The sequence below is a fragment of the Magnolia sinica genome, chromosome 8, assembly GCF_029962835.1.
Source record: "Magnolia sinica isolate HGM2019 chromosome 8, MsV1, whole genome shotgun sequence".
In the NCBI taxonomy this organism is placed as follows: domain Eukaryota; kingdom Viridiplantae; phylum Streptophyta; class Magnoliopsida; order Magnoliales; family Magnoliaceae; genus Magnolia; species Magnolia sinica.
In genome coordinates this window covers 20448966-20464588 of record NC_080580.1, presented here as the reverse complement: position 1 = coordinate 20464588, position 15623 = coordinate 20448966, and the positions used below count along the sequence as shown (strand labels likewise).

General features: G+C 35.6%; 1 long non-coding RNA gene across 1 annotated transcript; it reads right to left on the bottom strand.

Annotated features, from left to right (window-relative positions):
* Positions 1-9828: 9828 nt before the first annotated feature.
* Positions 9829-14836, bottom strand: LOC131253043 (uncharacterized). Its single transcript, XR_009174809.1, has 3 exons — positions 14391-14836; positions 14164-14300; positions 9829-10161 (listed from the first exon to the last, which is right to left on the bottom strand). It is a non-coding gene; the product is annotated as an uncharacterized LOC131253043 (long non-coding RNA).
* Between the last annotated feature and the right edge of the window lie 787 nt (positions 14837-15623).

The following is a 15623-nucleotide window of genomic DNA, read 5'->3' as shown; positions in this document are numbered from 1 at the left end:
ATTGGAAGTCCTTTAATCCAATGGTCAGGATCATGTGAATGGTGTATTTTAGCTGTTAAGGCCTGTCCATTTGAGTAAGAGATGACATTGGTTCTTTGCTCATATAACTAGTCTTCTATTTACCATGTTTTGCCATTCATTGTGTGCATGCTGGCTGGGGTTATTACTTGATTTATTAAAGAATGCTTACACCATATTGTTTTAGGTTTTGGTTCGTACAATTGGGGCCCATGATTTAGTGATCTGGACTACTGATATATGGCCACACTTTAGATTGGCATAAACTAAAATCTCCAAGATGGAAAGATTGTGGCCAACAATTACAAAGGGAAGAAAGAAAGTATAACCATGGTTATATGCAACCAAAAATCAATATTCCATTGTATCTTCTATTTTTTTTTTTAATTCAAGTCCATGTAGGTAATAGTATCTGAGGATATTGTATCCTTGATTCAAGTCCTTTTAACTCTGTATTAGAAAGGGGGAAGTTTTTTAACTGCTTGCTATTATTTTTTCAGTTAGATTGGCCTTTATACCATGGGCCATCCATACTAGTGCCAACCATTTGGACAGTCAGGATTCACTAACTGTATAGCCACATTTACTATTGAGTTGGTAATGGACCATTGTTCATGCACAACTAGAAAGCTCCTATGGATATACTCAATGAATGCTGAAATACTTCCCTCTTATGAAACTTAATGTTATTTTCTTAGGTATGGGTTTGCATGTGAGATGATTTTCTTAGACAGTTTTTAACTAAATTCTTAATATGCTGACCCTTTAAAAAAAAAAAAAAAAAAAACCTTTTATTTGGCTTTGATAAATTCTCAGCATTCGATAATATATGAAATTAATTCATTTGTTTGGGATTTGTTTTTTCACATTTCAACCAAGTTAGCACCTACAACTGTCTATATCTTCCAATAGACATGTATATATAGTTTTCCCCTAATGAAGGGAATTGCTTGAAAGTTTCTAATGTAATACAAATTGGATAATGTTGATTCTTAATTTCCTTTACACATGATTTTTTCCTTAAAATAATTGTCAGCCAATCTCTTGCTTGAGATGCTACTAAATGTGGTATCTACTTGTGAAGTTGCTAAAGATCATGTGAAGAGTATGAGTATGCATAAAAAAATAATAATATTGGACATACTAGGTATTTAAAAAAAAATATATCTACTTGTGAAGTTGCTAAAGATCATGTGAAGAGTATGAGTATGCATTTACAAGTTATAACTGACGCTGCTGTTAAACATCAATCTGTTGTTCACATGTTGCCTAGCTATTCACTTGGCCCTTATTACGTGGATATATTGTGGAGAAAGACATCTAATAGATGTTTAACTTCATGGAGTGATGAAGTCTCATGGTTATGTTTGTGTTTTGTGTCCACATTGCCCATTCATGTCAAAATACGCCCTCTTTTGTTGGAGGTAAGCTACTAGCAGGTATGAGGCTTCTTCGATTTAGATTAGTGGATTCTTTGTTATTCTTTTACATGGTCTTGTTGCATATTTTTCCCTTTGGTATTGATCTATGTTGTGTTGTGTTAAGTCAAATGCATGCTAAGTATCGATTATTTCCTTATAGAACATCATTGAGTTCAAGTTCAATTCGATTTTGATCTGGTTGCCTGACCTGTATTGTCTCTTGTGAATGCATGTTGTGTTTGAGCTTTGACTGGTGAACTTTCATGTTCTAAATAAAATGGTATTCTTGTATTTTTGGTGAACTGACCCATTTCACTGAGGAGTTTCAGTCCCAGCCAAAACCCGTCCTGTTTCAGTGATGAGTTCTGATCTCAACCAATCCGACAGTCTGGTCCATTCCAGGTAAGTAAACACTGGTCATTACTGAGGCTCATCAAGCAACTTGCTTCTATCAACCCAATTGCCAACGGGACTGTCAGGACTACACTGGACACTGGTTTTGGGGTATGCTGAATTCTTCTAAATGCCTTTTCAGTTCATTCCATTTCACACACTTACCACACACTGTTTAAGAAAATCACTCTTACTCTTGTTTTTAGCACGATATAACTTTGTGCTTAGCATCTCCAAACTTTAGTGTCAGGTTGATTTTGTCCAAGAGGTTTATATGGTGCCTAGCTTGTTGTTTGGTTTTTGGTTTAGAAACTTGACACTTACACATGCTTCATATTAGTCGAAGCTCGAATTGTTTTAATTTTTAAATCTTGTTACTTTTGAAAAGCTTCTCCATATTTATCTTTTTCATCTTAATGCATTTCAGATTGTATTGGATGGTATCATGGTTTTATTGATGTTAAGTTTTACCTACTTGTCTCCTCTTTTATTCAACTATGGAATGTGGGTTTTTTTTATGTGTGTGTGCTTTCTTTTGTAAGAATAATACTTGATTTATATTTGATTCCAGGCAGATCTCCTTTTATCATATGGCTATGAAGATGACTTAAAAGCCCTTATCCCACATGTCCCTCGACGCTGCCAATGCCTTCTCATGTCTGCTACTTCAAGGTATGGTATCTCAATTCTTTGTGTACTGGATTTGAAAGCTCATTCCTTTTCATTCATCACTTACTGCTACTAGCTGTTAAAGTTCATATCTATGTTCTTATACTACTTTCAAAAAAGTTCTTGGAATACTTTAATGGTTGTCAATGTCAATAGCCTTAAATGGTCATGTAGAAGAAATCAATTATACCTATTTACAAGTGCGGGCATGGTCCGGTGATCCAGCTTGTTGATCTGATGGGCCACACCTTAGATGGAATGTGCTCCAACCAATTCTGGTTAATTTTTAACCAAGTTACTGATTAAAGTCAGCTAAGTTGGATGGAGTCGATCTGACTGGGCCAGTTTTTTAGTACACGACAGTTTTCAGGATACTGCGTTAGTTGTAGTTTATCAGCTAACTTTGAAACTGTGCACAGGTTGCAAGCTGGGGTGCTTACCTGTTGAAAAGAAATGTATTAGCAATGTCCTTTGCACTGAGGGACTCACACGAGGCACAAGTGCAATTTGCTTTGGAAAGAGGTGTGCCTACCAAGGTACCCCTATTACTAAACTTGTTGCCGCTGCATGCAATTGGAACTTGGAACCGTAGGGAGCAACCTAGATCTAAGTCTCTTCATAACTTTTTATTAATTTTATGCATGTCTTCTATATTCTAGGACTTTTCTGGCAGTTGCTAGTTGACCTTCCAGCACTAATACAACCAGATATGGTTATTCATCTGGGATTTCTTTCTGATGGATCTACTTACACTTGTTTACGTCAAGAAAATCTTAGCTCTGGAAAACATATATTAACATCCTTTTGGAACTCAAGACTGCAAAAGATATTCATAAGACACTGATGTGCGATGCTCTTCACACCGTGATTGATTGACCTCATTGGTGGAGCCTGTACTTCCCTTCTTATAATTCTTCTAAAAATGTCAACAGTGGCTAGATTTGGTGTTATAGCTGCATATTTCAAATTCAAGCATCTGGTACATCTCTTGTCAAGAATGCACATGTGTAGTTCATTAAACAGTACATTATGTGATATCGTGTGCATGATATCTATGTTGTAATTTCTCTCATGTATTTTGCTTAAAATCCATGTTTATGTATGATTCTCATGCATTGACATGGATTTGAGCTAAAAAAGATCGAAATAGAAAATTTGAGAAAACAGGGGAGATTTTCTTTTATAAAGTAAGTATTTGGGACCAAGTGGTTACGTATTTGCTCCATTAAATTTGCTCGAAATTAATGGAGCAGACCCGGATGTGCGTCGGAGCTATCCGGATGAGCGGGGGTCCCTGGAAGGTGGGAACCGCTGTTATGACCATGATGAAGCTGTCCATTTCCTATGGACAGCATTGGAGGGGCCTGGTCATTTGGATAGGCCATGTTTATGTATTTGATCGAAATTAATGGAGCAGACCCGGATGTGCGTCGGAGCTATTCGGAAGAGCGGGGTTCCCTGGAAAGAGGGAACCGCTATTATGACCATGATGAAGCTGTCCATTTTTTATGGACAGCATTGGAAGGGCCTGGCATTTATGTCGGATGGCCGTATTTATATTTGTATTTGCTTTGCAGGGACCATACCCTTAACCTAAACCAAAACCTAAACTTGAACCTACACCTAATCCTAATCTTAACTCCTTAACCTAAACCTATACCTAAACTTGAAAACCCAAACATAAACCCCATCCCGAACCCAAACCCGATATCATAAACCTAAACCTTAACCTATTCTCAATTCCCTAAACCTATGTCTTATAACCTAAACCTATAGCGTAAACCTAAACCTAAACCTATAACCTAAACTCAATTCCCTAAACCTCAACCTAGACCTAATCCTAAACCTATAACCTAAACTCAAATTCCCTAAACCTCAACCTAGACCTAATCCTAAACCTATTACCTAAACCTAAACCTAAACCTAAACCTATAGCCTAAACTCAATTCCCTAAACCTAAACGTAAACCTATAACCTAAACTCAATTACTTAAACCTCAAAGTAGACCTAATCCTAAACCTATAGCCTAAACTCAAATCCCTAAACCTTAACCTATAACCTAACCTAAACCTATACTTATAACCTAAAACTATTCCCAAATCCCAAAACCTATTACCTAAACTCATTCTCAAATCCAAAACCTATAACCTAAACCTGAACCCATTCCCAAATCCCAAGACCTATAACCTAAACTAAAACCAAAACCTATAACCTAAACCCGAACCCATTCTCAAATCCCAAAACCTATAACCTAAACCCGAACCCATTCTCAAATCCCCAAAACCCAAACCGACACCTAAACCTAAACCTAAACCTAAACCTATAACCTAACCTCAACCTAGACCTAAACCTAAACCTATAGCCTAAACTCAAATCCCTAAACCTTAACCTAGACCTAGACCTAAACCTAAACCTATAGCCTAAACTCAAATCCCTAAACCTTAACCTATAACCTAACCTAAACCTATACTTATAACCTAAAAGTATTCCCAAAACCCAAACCGACACCTAAACCTAAACCTAAACCTAAACCTATAGCCTAAACTCAAATCCCTAAACCTTAACCTATAACCTAACCTAAACTTATACTTAAAACCTAAAACTATTCCCAAATCCCAAACCCTATAACCTAAACCAAACCTATAACCTAAACTCAATTCCCTAAACCTCAACCTAGACCTAAACCTAAACCTATAGCCTAAACTCAAATCCCTAAACCTTAACCTAGACCTAGACCTAGACCTAAACCTAAACCTATAGCCTAAACTCAAATCCCTAAACCTCAACCTAGACCTAGACCTAAACCTAAACCTATAGCCTAAACTCAAATCTCTAAACCTTAACCTATAACCTAACCTAAACCTATACTTATAACCTAAAACTATTCCCTAAACCCAAACCTACACCTAAACCTAAACCTATAGCCTACACTCAAATCCCTAAACCTTAACCTATAACCTAACCTAAACTTATACTTAAAACCTAAAACTATTCCCAAATCCCAAACCCTATAACCTAAACCAAAATCAAAACCTATAACCTAAATTCGAACCCATTCTCAAATCCCAAAACCCAAACCTCAACCTAAACCTAAACCTAAACCTATAACCTAAATTCAATTCCCTAAACCTCAACCTAGACCTAATCCTAAACCTATAACCTAAACTCAAATCCCAAAACCTTAACCTATAACCTAACCTAAACCTATACTTATAACCTAAAACTATTCCCAAATCCCAAAACCTATTACCTAAACTCAATTCTCTCAACCTCAACCTAAACCTAAACCTAAACCTATAACCTAAACTCAATTCCCTAAACCTCAACCTAGACCTAAACCTAAACCTATAGCCTAAACTCAAATCCCAAAACCTTAACCTATAACCTAACCTAAACCTATACTTATAACCTAAAACTATTCCCAAATCCCAAAACCTATTACCTAAACCTAAACCTAAACCTAAACCTATAACCTAAACTCAATTCCCTAAACCTCAACCAAAACCTAAACCTAAACCTATAACCTAAACTCAATTCCTTAAACCTCAACCTAGACCTAATCCTAAACCTATATCCTAAATTCAAATCCCTAAACCTTAACCTATAACCTAACCTAAACCTATACTTATAACCTAAAACTATTCCCAACTCCCAAAACCGACACCTAAACCTAAACCTAAACCTAAACCTAAACCTATAACCTAAACTCAATTCCCTAAACCTCAACCTAGACCTAAACCTAAACCTATAGCCTAAACTCAAATCCCTAAACCTTAACCTAGACCTAGACCTAAACCTAAACCTATAGCCTAAACTCAAATCCCTAAACCTTAACCTATAACCTAACCTAAACCTATACTTATAACCTAAAACTATTCCCAAAACCCAAACCGACACCTAAACCTAAACCTAAACCTAAACCTAAACCTATAACCTAAACTCAATTCCTTAAACTTCAACCTAGACCTAAACCTAAACCTATAGCCTAAACTCAAATCCCTAAACCTTAACCTATAACCTAACCTAAACTTATACTTAAAACCTAAAACTATTCCCAAATCCCAAAACCTATAACCTAAACCAAAACCAAAACCTATAACCTAAACCCGAACCCATTCTCAAATCCCAAAACCCAAACCTCAACCTAAACCTAAACCTAAACCTATAACCTAAACTCAATTCCCTAAACCTCAACCTAGACCTAAACCTAAACCTATAGCCTAAACTCAAATCCCAAAACCTTAACCTATAACCTAACCTAAACCTATACTTATAACCTAAAACTATTCCCAAATCCCAAAACCTATTACCTAAACCTAAACCTATAACCTAAACTCAATTCCCTAAACCTCAACCTAAACCTAAACCTAAACCTATAACCTAAACTCAATTCCTTAAACCTCAACCTAGACCTAATCCTAAACCTATAGCCTAAACTCAAATCCCTAAACCTTAACCTATAACCTAACCTAAACCTATACTTATAACCTAAAACTATTCCCAAATCCCAAAACCTATTACCTAAACCCATTCTCAAATCCAAAACCTATAACCTAAACCTGAACCCATTCCCAAATCCCAAGACCTATAACCTAAACCAAAACCAAAACCTATAACCTAAACCCGAACCCATTCTCAAATCCCCAAAACCCAAACCGACACCTAAACCTAAACCTAAACCTAAACCTATAACCTAACCTCAACCTAGACCTAAACCTAAACCTATAGCCTAAACTCAAATCCCTAAACCTTAACCTAGACCTAAACCTAAACCTAAACCTATAGCCTAAACTCAAATCCCAAAACCTTAACCTATAACCTAACCTAAACCTATACTTATAACCTAAAACTATTCGCAAATCCCAAAACCTATTACCTAAACCTAAACCTAAACCTAAACCAAAACCAAAACCAAAACCTATAACCTAGACGTGAACTCATTCTCAAATCCCAAAACCTTTAACCTAAACCTAAACCTTAACATAAACCTATAACCTATAACCTAAATCAAAACCTATAACCTAAACCAAAACCATAACCTATAACCTAAACTCGAACCCATTCTCAAATTCAAAAACCTATAACCTAAACCCAAACCTATAACTAAAACCAAAACCAAAACTAAAACCAAAACCTATAACCTAAACCCGAACCCATTCTCAAATCCCAAAACCTATAACCTAAACCGAAACCGTAACCTAATCCTATAACCTAAACTCAAATCCCTAAACCTTAACCTATAACCTAACCTAAACTTATACTTATAACCTAAAACTATTCCCAAATCCCAAAACCTATTACCTAAACCTAACCTCTCCCTAAACCTATAACCTAAACTCAATTCCCTAAACCTAAACCTACACCTAATCCTAATCTCAACTCCCTAACCTAAACCTAAACCTAAACTTGAAAACCCAAACTTAAACCCAATCCCGAACCTGAACCCGATTTCCTAAACCTAAACCATAACCCATTCTCAAATCCAAAAACCTATAACCTAAACCTAAACCAAAACCAAAACTTATAACCTAAACCCGAACCCATTCTCAAATTCCAAAACCTATAACCTAAACCCGAACCCATTCTCAAATCCCAAAACCCAAACATAAACCTAAACCTAAACATAAAACCTAAACCTAAACCTATAACATAAACTCAAATCCCTAAACCTAAACCTAATCCTATAACCTAAACTGAAATCCCTAAACCTTAACCTATGACCTAACATAAACCTATACTTATAACCTAAAACTATTCCCAAATCCCAAAACCTATTACCTAAACCTATAACCTAAACTCAATTCCGTAAACCTCAACCTAGACCTAAACATAAACCTAAACCTATAGCCTAAACTCAAATCCCTAAACCTTAATCTCTAACCTAACCTAAACCTATACTTATAACCTAAAACTATTCCCAAATCCCAAAACCTATTACCTAAACCTAACCTTTCCCTAAACCATAACCCATTCTCAATTCCCTAAAGCTATAACCTATAACCTAAACCTAAACATAAACCTAACCTAAACTTATAACCTTTCCTTAAACCTTTAACTTAAACCTAAACTTAAAACCTAAATGTATTCTCAAATTCTTAAACCCAAACCTACACCTAATCCTAATCTCAACTCCCTAACCTAAACCTAAACTTGAAAGCCCAAACCTAAACCCGATCCCGAACCCGAACCCGATTTCCTAAACCTAAACCTTAACCTGTAATCAAGTTCCCAAAAGCTATAACCTATAACCTAAACCTTAACCTAAACCTAAACCAAAACCTATAACCTAAACCTTAACCTATAACCTAAACTTAATTATAACCTATAGCCTAACCTTAACCTAAACCTATAACCTAAACCTAAACCAAACCTAAACCTATAATCATATGGTGAGACCATTTCTTTTGTGTCAATTTCATTCCTCTTTGGGTTTTTTTTTTTAAATTCATTAAGAAAAAAAAAGTGGTTATACATGATGCACTTCTTTCACTGTCTTTCTTTTCTCTAATGGGCATTCTAATTTATGAATGACATGACTGTTTGTAGGATGATGGAATATACGAAGCTGCTGAAATTCGGTGAAGTCGAGCACATTTCTCTAATGAAGCCAAAGATTTGTATTTTCAGCATTATTGTATTTGTAACTGTAATTGATTGTAATTGTAATTAATTGAATGAAGGATTGTAATTGTAATTGAATGAATGAAGGATTGTACTTGTAATTGAATGAATGAATGAATGATTGTACAGGTGGTATTTGAATGAACAGGTGGTATTTGAATGAATAGGTGATTTAATTTTTCAATGTACAAAATAGCTATGGATACTGACCGTAGCCACTAGTCAGACAGGTGTAGCCTTTTTAATTTTGGCATATTGCTACGGACTTTCAGCTACAAATAATATTCGTAGCTGTTTGAAGTTTTTGCTACAGATATAATTGCTATGGATTATATCTGTAGCTATTTAACATATAGCTACGGATTTAATCCGTAGCCAATAATCAGATAGGTGTAGCCTTTTAAATTTTGGCCTATTGCTACGGACTTTCAGCTACAAATAATATCTATAGCTGTTTATTTTTTTTGCTACAGGGGAAAAGGCTACGGATTTAATCCGTAGCCATAGGTTCCAGACCTATCGTTATGGCACCTACGACGACGGTCGTGTTACAGACTAGCTACGGACTTAATCCATAGCATTAGGTCTATGGCTACGGATTAAATCCGTAGCCTTTACCCATTTTTTTTCTACTTCATCAATTAATCATATAGTATAAAGGAAAGAAGACTCACCAATTTAGCTAGTAAGGAGAGAATGAGTGAGTGCTTAGAATGTCGCCCTTTCGTTGAATAATGGATGCATATTCCACAATGCAATATGAGAATGAGTAAGTTTTTTAGTTTCTCCGACAATGCATATGGATACAAATTTACAAATAAAGATTTTAAGCTAAACCAGAATAGAGATGACAGTGCTTGGCACTTCCTCCCAATCTTGGTCCTCAAGATAAGTGGGGCTCACATGGACTGCATCAGAATTTAAGCTAAACCAAAAGAGAGAATACAAGCAAGAGATTACTACCTGGCCAGACATAACTTCACCATTGATCCAACTAATGTTAATTCCAGCATAAAGGCATGCTTTGTAGTATTGGCCCCTACACAAACCGACACACACAGCCTCAGCTCTTGTAACATGAGAGATATCTAGATAGCAAAGATACACATTGGATAAGATCCTTTTTTTAAACTATGGTTTGTGAAGTCAGTGACATTTGGGACCATTTATGCAGATCTTGTTTCTCATAAAACAAGAGACATGCTGCTATTAAAGAACAAAAAATGAACCACATCTGATTGAAATGTGTTCTCCTATCCCCAATAAAATCCAATTAACAGAATAAGATGTAACTGTGTAGCCAAACCAGAGATCAAATGTATAAACATGTCAATCAGAGCAATACTTCAAATAGTTTCTTTTAGTTAAAATGAGGAAGAATGGTAAAGCAAAACAGAAGGTAAGATCTTAAGACTAAAAAATTCTCTATTTTTCCCTTTGAAGGTTAAGGCAAAATCTGTTACAACTCAAATTCAACAGACCTAGAAACCCAATCCTCGACGCCATTAAACCTAGAAAGAGCTCTGATGCAGATGAGTAGGGTAGCTAGACATGCATACAACCATTCAGCCTCAGCATTCAAACATGAGCTTCACATGTGATCTACATGACCTGTGTTAGGACATCTCAGCTGTATATAAAGTTGGACTTATTAAATAGATAATTAGGTCCAAAGCAATACGTGGATCAACCCCTGATAACACCACACCTGATTAAAATGAATAAGTGGTTTAAAATAGCAATTATTACCATAAATGCATCAAGAACCTGATTGTTAACAGTCCAATCTAGGGTCTAGGTCATCTACATGGTAGATCTAAACTGATGCACAACTTTGATGTTTTTTTTTAAAAAAAAAATGTTTTTCACCCTCCATTTAGCAGGATGAAAATAACATTAAAACTAATACACACGGGAGGATTCGAGCTGGGACACAACTCAAATATCCTATAGCTGCATTTAAGAGTGCATATAGAGAGAGCAATGCTTAGTCTAGCAAACAATTATATATGTACACACACACACATATAGTTTACCAAATGCTGAGTGTCGGATGGTATCATTCTACAACACCAACCAAATGCAGGCCTATGGAAATATAATCTAGAAATGGGCTTCCAAAAAAAACTTTTCCAAAAATAATAACAAGAACATACCGGAAAATGATTATCTGGTCAGGCTTCTTTTTCCCTGAACTCATATAAAAATCTAGTAGAAGTTCACTAGAATCTTTCTTGAAAGTCATAATCTACTATTGCTGGGAGGTGAAGTTGAATTGAGATCAATGAAAGAAGTTACCTTTGCCAATCTAGCAATACTTCATCTTTTACGCTTTTTTTTAGCATCCATGGGGCTCTTGAAATTACCAACCGAGTTCTTTTCATCATTTTCTACTAGCAAAGAGGATTCCTGCACACATGGGTCCAAACCAAATTGTAATTTAAACCAACAAAACCCAAAAATGGAAAATTTTGGGAAGAAAATTGTCAGTTTGAAAAGTTAGGAAAAAGCACACCTATGGCTCATGGATGAGAGTTTCTGAATCACCCATGTCATTCAAATGTTGCACAATGCCTTTCTTCTAGAAGTTTAGTATGCAAGGCTTGAATCATGCCTGAAAGGTTTCTAAAAATTCGACAGATTTCCTATAGGTTCTTCTTCACAAGCACCATGAGAGACTTTTAATTCATTAAAAAAAAAAGGACAAGATTCTGAAACATTCAAAATTGAAATCTGCACAGCATGCTAGAGTGGGACAAATGGGTGTGGTGTTTGTTGAGCCTCTAGGTGTCACTCCATTTCCATTTTGAGACCCACAGAACTTGATTATGTTGACTTCATTTGCATTAGTACATACAGGATTCCCTTGAAGCCTGATCATCATGTCAAACAAATCACTTAAATCACCATGGCAATCAAGTACAATATTTCATAATTGAAATACAATTCATTGAAAATAAATCACTTAAATCACCATGTAAAACAAATCATTCGCCTTGTGTTATTGGAAACCATCATAGAAATAATTGGGGTTGTAAAAATTTGGATCGAACTTTTCAGATGGCTGTAAAAATTCAATATGTTATGGATCTTTTATCTGCACTTACCAAGAAAATGGTGAACACCTAAACGATCATTTGGGAAAAAAATGGAAAAGTGATTACGCACTTGCAGAACTTCCTGAAACAACATAAATTACTTCTTCAGGCTGTTGCTTGAAAGGACTTTCTTCCCATAAGGGTTGCTCCAAAGTGCTAAAACATGGGGCCTGATGGCCTCCACAAAAGTTACATTAATAGCACCCTACTCCGCAGTAGAAAGGTGACAAGGTTACAATCAAAAAAGAAAGAAAGGAAAGAAGAAGAAGAAGATTTTCTTCAGTAGAGATTTTCTTCCATTGTGAGATCCCTTGTCCAACAATCAATTTGGTCCTACAACCAGATATGTGGCTCGCACGTAAGTTGATATCTATCAACAAGGACAACATGCTAAAATAACTTCAAAACTGCCCAAGGATCCTATTTTTAAGCTTAATTTACTCAAATAAACTAAATAATGATAATATACCAAGTTACTCAATTTTTTTTAATACATATGAGCTTTGACTAGAGTTCAAATGATTCTTCTATAACAAATGACAGAATTAATGATGAAATTACAATTATGTTAGTGTCTTTTATTATGGCAAGGATTCCAATCCACTAGAGATATTTAGTCTTTAGATGAATAGAAGATCGACAACCCTTGCGTAACTTGCATTAGTATCAAAGAAATGAACATGTATATACACTAACAAGAAATACATGTTAAAGATGTTGGTGGATTTTGAGTGGAGTTAGAGAAGGTCACCTCAGTCAAAGCTCAGAAAGAGATTTTCTAGAAGGTCACCTCAGTCAAAGCAAATCAACGATTGCTTTACGAATCCCAATGCCAGAAAATGCTTACCAATCCAACAATCTTTTTTTATCATTAGGCTGGATTAGAGTTCAGTCTCAACATGTATCTTTTATGAAAGTACAATGTATCAGACTAGAAAGGAAACACAGAGAAGTAATAGAGAAGTCTATGTTACATCTAGTAAAAAGATCCAGATTAACCATGCTTAAAAGAAGAGCACTCACACATTCTTCAAGCCTTGTTGCTGAACAAAATCTAGACATCATTTCACAAAATCCGCTTTGGACCACATTTGGGAGTTCTAAACTAGCAGTTGGGTAGAACTGATTGCTGTAAAAAGACCACATAAAACTAAATGGCAGCTTGATTTGAGTGGAATCTATATCTCATGCCGGTTTGACAGAAAACAAGCAACCCATTCAATGAAGAATTTTTTCCATCACTTCCAAACAAGGCCTTTTTTTCACTTGTGGGTAACCACAAAATGTGAAGGGGAAAAAACTAATAACTAAAGACAAGTTCTCTAATGCTTAATTTAGTTAACTAATTTACTTATTTTCCATTAGAATGTTTTTGGGATAACCAAGAGATCAAAGCGAGGAGGATTTCACTTAAAAACAAACACCTTCATTGAAACATCAACAATAGAAACAAATCCAGGAAGGATTGATAAAAACATGAATGCAGATTGTATAGCTTATCTGTTGATTACCTAGTCACAGTAGTTCAGAGTAGAAAATATAGCATATCTGTTGATTATAAAAGCTGGTTGGTTAATTATTTTATTTTATTTTTTTAAGTGAAAAAAAAAAACAGCATGTTCCTCTTTGAGGTGAACTCTCATCAGTTGAAGCATCAACAAGCATTATCCTCTAAAATCTCTAAAAACTTCTTAACATGAAACAAAGGGTAAAAAGTAAGGAATAAAAAAATACAAAAAAAGAAACCAGATTCTGATCCGAACCTAATTCAAAGCCCTATCAGACACCGTACATATTAGTTTGAAAATCATTCATGAAGAACTTAGATTCAAACAAAATGAAAGTGCATAGTAGGGTACAATGGATGAACAGTTTGGATCTCATACATATGTGACATCTTCAAAATGCCAAGTTACTGGGACAGATAGCAGATAAACGCTCACTTAGGATTAAAAGCACCCACAACAGGGGCTTCTTGAAAGTTCAACAAAGCTAACTGCTTTTGAATAGCAGCCACTTTCTGGTTGCCGACTGTTTGGATGTAGAACTTGCCATCTCCAAGTACTTCAGCTACCACCACCTGAAAGCAAAGGCCAGGAAGATACTTAAATTATATGATTTAAGAAAACAAACAAGAAAGATGACAGACAAAGCAAATGTGACAAAGCACCAAAAGTACTTCCTTTTGTTTACTTTCAACAACAGATGAACCATTTGTAACTTCCTGTCCTTCAACATAGTTCTCCCAAATCTGCAAAAAAATATATGTAAGCAGACCCTTCAGAAGAAAAACCAGTCCTGCACCATTTGAATTAACATTCCTTTCACCAGAACAAATGCAGTTGCATGTTTTTCATCCATTGGTAATGCAACCATAGTGATATTTGTGTCAGTTTCTTTGTGCTTGAATGAACCTCTCATAATCCATACGATATAAATGATCTCCAGCAAGAACCAGGAACTCCATGACATTGTGTTCCTTAAATTGCCATAAATACTACATCACAACATCAACAATTCCTTGTAAAATACATCACATATATTCATTGAACAAAGTCCATTAGCATATATAAGACAGTTTGCGTAGAAGGAAAGGAGCTCAATACCATCACACAATCACACACATTGGTCAACGTCACTATAAGTGCCATGTCATCAGATTTTTTAAATATATTAAAAAAAATACATTTAATAAGAAGTATAACGGAGATGTTAAACGGAAGCGGTTTGCGTGCCGAGTAAATCAATAGAGCCCACCATCATTCGTGCATTATATCAACTCCATCCATCTCTTTTATCATCTAATTTTAGGGTTTTACAACAAAAATTAATCATATCCAAAGATCAAGTGAACCACACCACCTGAACCAGTGTGAATTGAATTCTATCGTTGAAAAGTTGTTGGGAGCCCACAGAAGTTTTATATCAAGATGACATTTGTTTTTTCCATTCATCCATGTCTTTGTGATCTTATGAACAGTTTGGATGAAAAATAAACATCATTGGGGGCTTAGAAACATTTCAATGGTGAAAATCAATGCTTCCACTGTTTCATTTGGTATGGTCCACATGGTCTACTTGAGCTTTTGATATACTTCAGTTTTAGGCACCACCCCTAAAATGATCTGAAAAAATGGATGGATGGCGTGGATAAACCACATGAATTCACAGTGGGCCCAATAGAGTTTACTCAGTACGATAAGACTCGGGACGTAATCCGATTTCACGTGTCTAACCGGATGCGGATTTCCTGCCAAAGCCTTTTGCAGTAAGATCCTCCACAAGGATTCCGGATGGGCCCATTGCGACATTTGTGATAAATCCATCCCGTTCATCCATTTTTAGATATCATTTTAGGACAGAATATCAAAACTAAGGTGTATACAAAACTCAAATGGGCCAC